Source organism: Triticum aestivum, chromosome 3D (genome assembly GCF_018294505.1).
Source record: "Triticum aestivum cultivar Chinese Spring chromosome 3D, IWGSC CS RefSeq v2.1, whole genome shotgun sequence".
NCBI classification, from domain to species: Eukaryota; Viridiplantae; Streptophyta; class Magnoliopsida; order Poales; family Poaceae; genus Triticum; species Triticum aestivum.
This window is the reverse complement of record NC_057802.1, coordinates 136153578-136164229: the sequence shown is the minus strand read 5'-3', so window position 1 is coordinate 136164229 and position 10652 is coordinate 136153578.

Here is a 10652-nt window from a genome sequence, read left to right as displayed (position 1 = left end):
GACGCGTTGGCGGAGCCATCCTGAAGAGGGTGACATCCGTTAGCATCTTGATAGACAAATAGATAAGTAGAATCAACGGATAGAAATTGCAACATATAGTCTTCACAATAAACATTCGAACGAAGATGAACGAATGAATTCCGTAGTAAATCATCACACTTCCATAAGTTGAGAAGCCACTTAGAAAAGATATGGAATCAACATATGAATTCGAAGCAACTCGAATACCACAATACAAAACAAAAACAAAGTATTGGCTTGCAGAATAAGCCGGAACAAACATATGATAGAGGTTTCGTCCGAAGTTTTCGTGGTGGGGCCCACACGGGCTCAATCGTACAGCACCATCATGTACAAGGCTGTGCACATGACATACGAAGCGTCCCCGAGTCGGCATAGCCATGGACTCTTTAAGACACTACGAGACCACTGTAAAATCAACCGTGTACAGGCGGACCACTAGACGTCGAACCCCAATCTCATATCATGCGTCTGTCGGAAAGATATCCTAAGGCTACTTGAATTCCCACTTATAAACTCCCGAAACTTTCTGGTTATGCAATCTGGTGTTGGGGATACAGGGGACACAAAATATATCACCCAAACTAGCAATCCCTAGATCCAGCTGTATCCATCCGTCAACACATAACCAAGAAACCTTCGGAAATCGTTTACCTCAACCTTCGAAAAACATCCGTTATACAAGTTATGGCAATACTCCCGAACTCCCGCCCCAGTACTGGGTGGCGTCGAGGTGATCTCACCAACAACTGCATAAAAGAGATTTCGATGTCGGCGAAACTCAGGTATTCCAGAACTGCAACGATAAAATTGTGACGACAACACCTCGGAGCTCAACTCCCCGGGACACTGCCACAACCCCTAAATGTCAGGAGGCACCAAGAACAATGTTCTCGTCACAAAACCATCGGAACGATTCCAAGATACCCGCGTGATCCTAAATTTTTTTTAGTGAAATTTGAGGAGAGAATAGTCAAAACTTCTACGTCAGGAGACCTCACCAGAGCGACGAAGGGACTGAGGAGTAAAAAGAATCCTACTCTCCGATATATATAATCCTAAGACTCAAAACATTTTTGTTCTAGACTCAACAACGCCAGCGATTCGATCAAGCAGAGGGCTCCTAAGTCGGGGATGGCTCTGATTACCAACTTGTAACGCCCACGATGCGGCTATATCTCCCACGTGCCGAGGCACGACTTAGAGGCATAGCCGCATCGTGGGCGTTACACATACATGCTTGTGGAAAAGAACTTGCATGACATCTTTTGTCCTACCCTCCCGTGGCAGCGGGGTCCTAATGGAAACTAAGGGATATTAAGGCCTCCTTTTAATAGAGAACCAGAACAAAGCATTAGCACATAGTGAATACATGAACTCCTCAAACTATGGTCATCACCGGGAGTGGTCCCGACTATTGTCACTTCGGGGTTGCCGGATCATAACACATAGTAGGTGACTATAGACTTGCAAGATAGGATCAAGAACTCACATATATTCATGAAAACATAATAGGTTCAGATCTGAAATCATGGCACTCGGGCCCTAGTGACAAGCATTAAGCATAGCAAAGTCATAGCAACATCAATCTCAGAACATAGTGGATACTAGGGATCAAACCCTAACAAAACTAACTCGATTACATGATAGATCTCATCCAACCCATCACCGTCCAGCAAGCCTACGATGGAATTACTCACGCACGGCGGTGAGCATCATGAAATTGGTGATGGAGGATGGTTGATGATGACGACAGCGACGAATCCCCCTCTTCGGAGCCCCGAACGGACTCCAGATCAGCCCTCCCGAGAGGTTTTAGGGCTTGCCGGCGGCTCCGTATCGTAAAACGCGATGAATTCTTCTCTCTGATTTTTTTCTCCCCGAAAGAAAATATATAGAGTTGGAGTTGAGGTTGGAGGAGCTCCAGGGGGCCCACGAGGTAGGGGGGCGCACCCTAGGGGGGAGGGCGCGCCCCCACCCTCGTGGACAGGGTGTGGGCCCCCTGGTCTTCATCTTTTGCAAGGATTTTTTGTTATTTCCAAATAGACATTCCGTGGAGTTTCAGGTCATTCCGAGAACTTTTGTTTCTGCACATAGATAACACCATGGAAAGTCTGCTGAAAACAGCGTCAGTATGGGTTAGTTCCATTCAAATCATGCAAGTTAGAGTCCAAAACAAGGGCAAAAGTGTTTGGAAAAGTAGATACGACGGAGACGTATCAGGACACTTCCCTTCGGGAGGGGGAAATCATCGCCATCGTCATCACCAACGCTCCTCTCATCGGGAGAGGGCAATCTCCATCAACATCTTCACCACCACCATCTCCTCTCAAAACCCTAGTTCATCTCTTGTATCCAATTCTTGTCTCCAAGTCCGGGATTGGTACTAGTAGGTTGCTAGTAGTGTTGATTACTCCTTGTAGTTGATGCTAGTTGGTTTATTTGGTGGAAGATCATATGTTCAGATCCTTTATGCATATTAATACCCCTCTGATTATGAACATGAATATGCTTTGTGAGTAGTTACGTTTGTTCCTGAGGACATGGGAGAAGTCTTGCTATTAGTAGTCATGTGAATTTGGTATTCGTTCAATATTTTGATGAGATGTATATTGTCTAGCCTCTAGTGGTGTTATGTGAACGTCGACTACATAAGACTTCACCATTATTTGGGCCTAGAGGAAGGCATTGGGAAGTAATAAGTAGATGATGGGTTGCTAGAGTGACAGAATCTTAAACCCTAGTTTATGTGTTGCTTCGTAAGGGGCTGATTTGGATCCATATGTTTCATGCTATGGTTAAGTTTACCTTAATACTTTTGTTGTAGTTGCGGATGCTTGCAATAGAGGTTAATCATAAGTGGGATGCTTGTTCAAGTAATAACAGCACCCAAGCACCGGTCCACCCACATATCAAATTATCAAAGTACCGAACGCAAATCATATGAACATGGTGAAAACTAGCTTGACGATAATTCCCATGTGTCCTCGGGAGCGCTTTTCTCCATATAAGAGTTTGTCCAGGCTTGTCCTTTGCTATAAAAAGGATTGGGCCACCTTGCTGCACTTTATTTACTTTTGTTACTTGTTGCTTGTTACAAATTATCCTATCACAGAACTATCTGTTACCACTTATTTCAGTACTTGCAGAGAATACCTTGCTGAAAACCGCTTATCATTTCCTTCTGCTCCTCGTTGGGTTCGACACTCTTACTTATGAAAGGACTACGATAGATCCCCTATACTTGTGGGTCATCAAGACTCTTTTCTGGCGCCGTTGCTGGGGAGTGAAGCGCCTTTGTAGGTGGAATTTGGTAAGGAAAAATTTATATAGTGTGCTGAAATTTACTGTCACTTGTTACTATGGAAAGTAATCCTCTGAGGGGCTTGTTCGGGGTATCTTCACCCCGACCAGTAGAGCAAAGAGTTGCTCCTCGACCTACTGAACCTACTGAAAATGAAAATGTTCCCTTTGAAGTTCCTTTGGGTATGTTAGAAAAACTGCTAGCTAATCCTTTTGCAGGAGATGGAACAAAGCATCCTGATGAGCACCTAATCTATGTGGATGAAGTTTGTGGATTATTTAAGCTTGCAGGTATACCCGATGATGTTGCTAAGAAGAAGGTCTTCCCTTTATCTTTGGAGGGAGAGGCATCGACATGGTATAGGCTATGTGATTATACGGGGTCATGTAACTACAAACGATTGAAATTGGAATTTCATCAGAAGTTTTATCCTATGCATCTTGTTCATCATGATCGCAATTATATATATATAATTTTTGGCCTCGCGAAGGAGAAAGCATTGCTCAAGCTTGGGGGAGGCTTAAATCAATGTTATATTCATGCCCCAATCATGAGCTCCCAAGAGAAATAATTATTCAAAAATTTTATGCTCGGCTTTCTAAAAACAATCGCACCATGCTCGATACTTCTTGTGCTGGCTCTTTTATGATGAAGACTATTGAATTCAAATGGAATTTATTGGATAGAATTAAACGCAACTCTGAAGATTGGGATCTCGATGAAGGTAAGGAGTCAGGTATGACACCTGAGTTTGATTGTGTTAAATCTTTTATGGATACCGATGTTTTCCGTAAATTTAGCACTAAATATGGACTTGACAGATAGTAGCTTATTTCTATGAATCTTTTGCTACTTATGTTGATCACCCCAAGTAGAAGTGGTTTAAATATCATCCTCCCATAGAAGTAAAAGTAGCTGCACCTACTAAAGTTGAAGAAAAGACTGTCACTTATAATGACCCTATTGTTCCTACTTCTTATGTTGAGAAACCACCTTTCCCTGTTAGGATAAAGGATCATGCTAAAGCTTCAATTGTGGTTCGTAAAAGCAATATTAGAACTTATACACCTCCTGAGAAGATTAAAGTTGAACCTAATATTGCTATTGTTAAAGATCTCTTGGTTGATAATATTGATGGGCATGTTATTTATTTCTGCGGTGAAACTGCTAGAATTGCCAAACCTTGTGCTAAAGATAAACATAGACCTGTGGTAGGCATGCCTGTTATTTCTGTTAAAATAGGAGATCTTGTTATCATGGCTTATGTGATATGGGTGCTAGTGCTAGTGCTATACCTCATGACCTATACAAAGAAATTATGCATGAAATTGCACCTGCTGAGATAGAAGGTATTGATGTTACCATCAAACTTGCTAATAGAGATACAATATCACCCATTGGAATTGTTAGAGATGTTGAAGTCTTGTGTGGGAAAACTAAATATCCTGCTGATTTTCTTGTTCTTGGTTCCCCACAAGATAGCTTTTGTCCCATTATTTTTGGTAGACCCTTCTTGAACACTGTCAATGCTAGAATAGACTGCGAAAAGAGTGTTGTTACTATTGGCTTGGGTGATATGTCCCATGAGTTTAATTTCTCTAAATTTAGTAAACAACACCGTGAAGAAGAATTGCCTAGTAAGGATGAAATTATTGGTCTTGCTTCTATTGCCGTACCTCCTAGTGATCCTTTAGAACAATATTTGCTAGACCATGAAAATGATATGTTTATGAATGAAAGAAGGGAAATAGATGAAGTATTCTTTAAACAGGAACCTATTCTGAAACACAATTTGCCTGTTGAAATCCTACGGGATCCTCCTCCACCCAAGGGTGGTCCCGTGTTTGAGCTTAAACCGTTGCCTGATACTCTTAAATATGCTTATCTTGATGAAAAGAAGATATATCCTATTATTATTAGTGCTAACCTTTCAGGGCATGAAGTAGAGAGATTATTGAAAACTCTGAAGAAGCACTGTGCTGCCATTGGATATACTCTTGATGATCTTAAGGGCATTAGTCCCACTCTATGTCAACATAAAATAAATTTGGAAGATGCCAAACCAGTTTTTGATCATCAACGAAGGCCGAATCCTAAGATGAAAGAAGTGGTAAGAAAAGAAATACTAAAGCTTTTGGAGGCAGGTATAATTTATCCCGTTGCTGATAGTCAGTTGGTAAGTCCTGTCCATTGTGTCCCTAAGAAGGGAGGTATTACTGTCATTCCTAATGATAAAGATGAATTGATTCCGCAAAGAATTATTACAGGTTATAGGATGGTAATTGATTTCCGCAAATTAAATAAGGCTACTAAAAAGGATCATTACCCCTTACCTTTTATCGAGCAAATGCTAGAAAGATTATCCAAACATACACATTTTTGCTTTCTAGATGGTTATTTTGGTTTCTCTCAAATACCTGTGCCAGCCAATGATCAATCAAGGACTACTTTTACTTGCCCTTTTGGTACTTTTGCTTATAGACGTATGCCTTTTGGTTTATGTAATGCACCTGCTACCTTTCAAAGATGCATGATGGCTATATTCTCTGACTTTTGTGAAAAGATTTGTGAGGTTTTCATGGACGACTTTTCCGTCTATGGATCCTCTTTTGACGATTGCTTGAGCAACCTTGATCGAGTTTTGCAGACATGTGAAGAAACTAATCTTGTCTTGAATTGGGAAAAGTGCCACTTTATGGTTAATGAAGATATTGTCTTGGGGCATAAAGTTTCTGAAAGAGGTATTGAGGTTGATAAAGCCAAGGTTGATGCTATTGAAAAGATGCCATGTCCCAAGGACATCAAAGGTATAAGAAGTTTCCTTGGTCACGCCGGATTTTATAGGAGGTTCATTAAGGACTTTTCAAAAATTTCTCGGCCTCTGACTAATTTATTACAAAAAGATAGACCATTTGTCTTTGATAATGATTGTGTAGAAGCATTTGAAATACTTAAGAAAGCATTGATCTCTGCACCTATTGTTCAGCCACCTGATTGGAATTTACCCTTTGAAATTATGTGTGATGCTAGTGATTATGCTGTAGGTGCTGTTCTAGGGCAAAGAGTGGATAAGAAATTAAATGTTATTCAATATGCTAGTAAAACTGTAGACAATGCTGAGAGAAATTATGCTACTACTGAAAAAGAATTCTTCGCAGTCGTATTTGCTTGTGATAAGTTCAGACCTTATATTGTTGATTCTAAAGTAACTATTCACACTGATCATGCTACTATTAAATATCTTATGGAAAAGAAAGATGCTAAACCTAGACTCATTAGATGGGTTCTCCTGCTACAAGAATTTGATTTGCATATTGTTGATAGAAAGGGAGCTGAGAACCCCGTTGCACACAACTTGTCTAGGTTAGAAAATGTTCTTGATGACCCACTACCTATTGATGATAGCTTTCCTGATGAGCAATTAAATGCCATAAATGCTTCTCGTACTGCTCCGTGGTATGCTGATTATGCTAATTATATTGTTGCTAAATTCATACCACCTAGTTTCACATACCAACAAAAGAAAAAGTTCTTCTGTGATTTGAGACATTACTTTTGGGATGACCCACATCTTTATAAAGACGGAGTAGATGGTGTTATTAGACGTTGTGTACCTGAGCATGAACAGGAACAGATCCTACGCAAGTGTCACTCCGAAGCTTATGGAGGACACCACGCTGGAGATAGAACTGCACATAAGGTATTGCAATCCGGTTTCTATTGGCCTACTCTCTTCAAGGATGCCCGTAAGTTTGTCTCATCTTGTGATGAATGTCAAAGAATTGGTAATATTAGTAGACGTCAAGATATGCCTATGAACTATTCACTTGTTATTGAACCATTTGATGTTTGGGGCTTTGATTATATGGGACCCTTTCCTGCCTCTAATGGATATACACATATTTTAGTTGCTGTTGATTACGTTACTAAGTGGGTAGAAGCTATTCCAACTAGTAGTGTTGATCATAACACTTCTATTATGATGCTTAAAGAAGTTATTTTTCCGAGGTTTGGAGTCCCTAGATATTTAATGACTGATGGTGGTTCACATTTTATTCATGGTGCTTTCCTTAAAATGCTTGCTAAGTATGATGTTAATCATAGAATTGCATCTCCTTATCACCCACAGTCTAGTGGTCAAGTAGAATTGAATAATAGAGAGCTCAAATTAATTTTGCAAAAGACTGTCAATAGGTCTAGAAAGAATTGGTCCAAGAAACTTGATGATGCATTATGGGCCTATAGAACTGCATATAAAAATCCTATGGGTATGTCTCCGTATAAAATGGTTTATGGAAAAGCATGTCACTTACCTCTCGAACTAGAACATAAGGCATATTGGGCTATTAAAGAGATCAACTATGATTTCAAACTTGCCGGTGAGAAGAGGTTATTCGATATTAGCTCACTTGATGAATGGAGAACCCAAGCTTATGAAAATGCCAAGTTGTTTAAAGAAAAAGTTAAAAGATGGCATGACAAAAGGATACAAAAGCGTGAGTTTAATGTAGGTGATTATGTATTGCTATACAACTCTCGTTTAAGATTTTTTGCAGGAAAACTTCTCTCTAAATGGGAAGGCCCCTACGTTATCGAGGAGGTCTATCGTTCCGGAGCCATAAAAATCAACAACTTCGAAGGCACAAATCCGAAGGTGGTGAACGGTCAAAGAATTAAACATTATATCTCAGGTAATCCCATAAATGTTGAAACCAATGTTATTGAAACCGTAACCCCGGAGGAATACATAAGGGACACTTTCCGGAACGTTTCAGACTCCGAAAAGGAATAGGTATGTGGTACGGTAAGTAAACCGACTCCAAAACAGTTTTTAAGGCAATATTTCTCCGTTTTGGAATATTTAGAAAAGTAGAAAAATAGGAAGCAGTCCGGGAAGGACACGAGGCCTCCACGAGGGTGGAGGGCGCGCCCCCTACCTCGTGGGCACCTCGTGTGCTCTACGGACTCCATTTTCTTGCACAATACATATTTTGGTCGGTAAGAATTCATTATATATTCTCCCGAAGGTTTTGACTCCTGTATCACGCAAATATCCTCTGTTCTTGTTTCGAGCTGTCCTGCTGCAGATTAGAGCAACATGCCATCCCAGGATTCGGAAGGAGAAAGCTATGTGGATGATTACCTTGCAGATCCTAAGGTCTATGGAGATGTGGAGCATTGTGGTTGGACTACTGAGGAAGAAGATGACTATAAACCCCAGGGGAAGGAGGAGACGAGCTCAGATGAAGATGAAGTCCCATTACCTCAACCTGGGGACATGCATGTGGAGTTCAAAAAGTCAAGCCTCCCTGATAGGGCAAAGAAACTAAAGATCGAGTTTATCCCTTTTCTCTCTTGCAGGAAAATAAGCAGGACCTATGCAAAAAGATATTAACCCTGGAGTAGGAGATTGATGACCTGAGGGATCAAAATTCTGTCCTCAAGCGCAAATTAAGGGAGAAGCCTACGCCATCAACTAAACCAACACCACCACCTTCCTCGCCAACAAAGAAGGAGATATAATCACATGGGTATGGGCACTCCCCTTGGCAACTGCCAAGCTTGGGGGAGGTGCCCCGGTATCGTATCACCATCACACTCCTATCTTTACCGTTTTCCTTAGTTCAATCCTATTAGTAGTATCTTGATCTAGTAGAATGAAGTTTATGGTATGATATAGTTTTGAGTTTTTGCTTTATGATCCCTCTATGTGACCGAGTCCATGAGCTATATAATAAAGATTAGTGTTGAGTCAAGGGCTTGATTATTTTGCCATGATCTTGAGTGAATAAAAGAAAAGAGAAAAAGAATAAAAAGAAACAAAGAGATCATATTGATCTTATTGAGAGTAATGACTTCACATAGAAAGAGTATGATGATTAAAAATTGTTGAGAGTTGGCAAACATAGCTTTGGTCATCGTTGCAATTAATAGGAAGTAATAAAGAAAGAGAGGTTTCACATATAGATATACTATCTTGGACATCTTTTATGATTGGGAGCACTCATTAAAATATGACATGCTAAAGAGTTGATGTTGGACAAGGAAGACAACGTAATGGGTTATGTTTTCTTATATCTGAGATAAAGTATATTGTCATGGATCATCCAACATGTTGAGCTTGCCTTTCCCCCTCATGCTAGCCAAATTATTAGCACCAAGTAGAGATACTACTTGTGCTTCCAAAAACCCTTAAACCAGTTTTGCCATGAGAGTCCACCATATCTACCTATGGATTGAGTAAGATCCTTCAAGTAAGTTGTCATCGGTGCAAGCAATAAAAATTGCTCTCTAAATATGTATGATTGATTGGTGTGGAGGAAATAAGCTTTATACGATCTTGTGATGTGGAAGAAATAAAAGCGACGGACTGCATAATAAAGGTTCATATCACAAGTGGCAATATAAAGTGACGTTCTTTCGCATTAAGATTTTGTGCATCCAACCCTGAAAGTGCATGGCAACCTCTGCTTCCCTCTGCGAAGGGCCTATCTTTTATTATTATCTTCTACCTTATGCAAGAGTCATGGTGATCTTCACCTTTCCTTTTTATATTTTATCCTTTGGCAAGCACAGGGTGTTGGAAAGATCCTGATAGATATATCTAATTGGATGTAAGTCAGCATGAGTTATTATTGTTGACATTACCCTTGAGGTAAAAGGTTGGGAGGCGAAACAATAAGCCCCTATCTTTCTCTGTGTCCGGTTAAAACTCCGTAACCACAAGTATTGCGTGAGTGTTAGCAATTATGAAAGACTAAATGATAGTTGAGTATGTGGACTTGCTAGAAAGCTCTGACATAGACTCTTTCTGATGTTATGATAAATTGCAATTGCTTCAATGACTGAGATTATAGTTTGTTAGTTCTCAATAAAGTTTCTGATTCATACTTTGCATTGTGAATATATTATTACTTGAGCATAAGAAACCATATGACAATATTCATATATGTTGCTGTTATGAGAATAATCATGATGCCCTCATGTCCGTATTTTATTTTTATCGACACCTCTACCTCTAAACATGTGGACATATTTATCGTTATCGGCTTCCGCTTGAGGACAAGCGAGGTCTAAGCTTGGGGGAGTTGATACGTCCATTTTGCATCATGCTTTTATATCGATATTTATTGCATTATGGGCTGTTACTACACATTATGTCACAATACTTATGCCTATTCTCTCTTATTTTACAAGGTTTACATAAGGAGGGAGAATGCCGGCAGCTGGAATTCTGGGCTGGAAAAGGAGCAAATATTAGAGACCTATTCTGCACAACTCCAAAAGTCCTGAAACTCCACGAAAGTTATTTTTGGAAATAATAAAA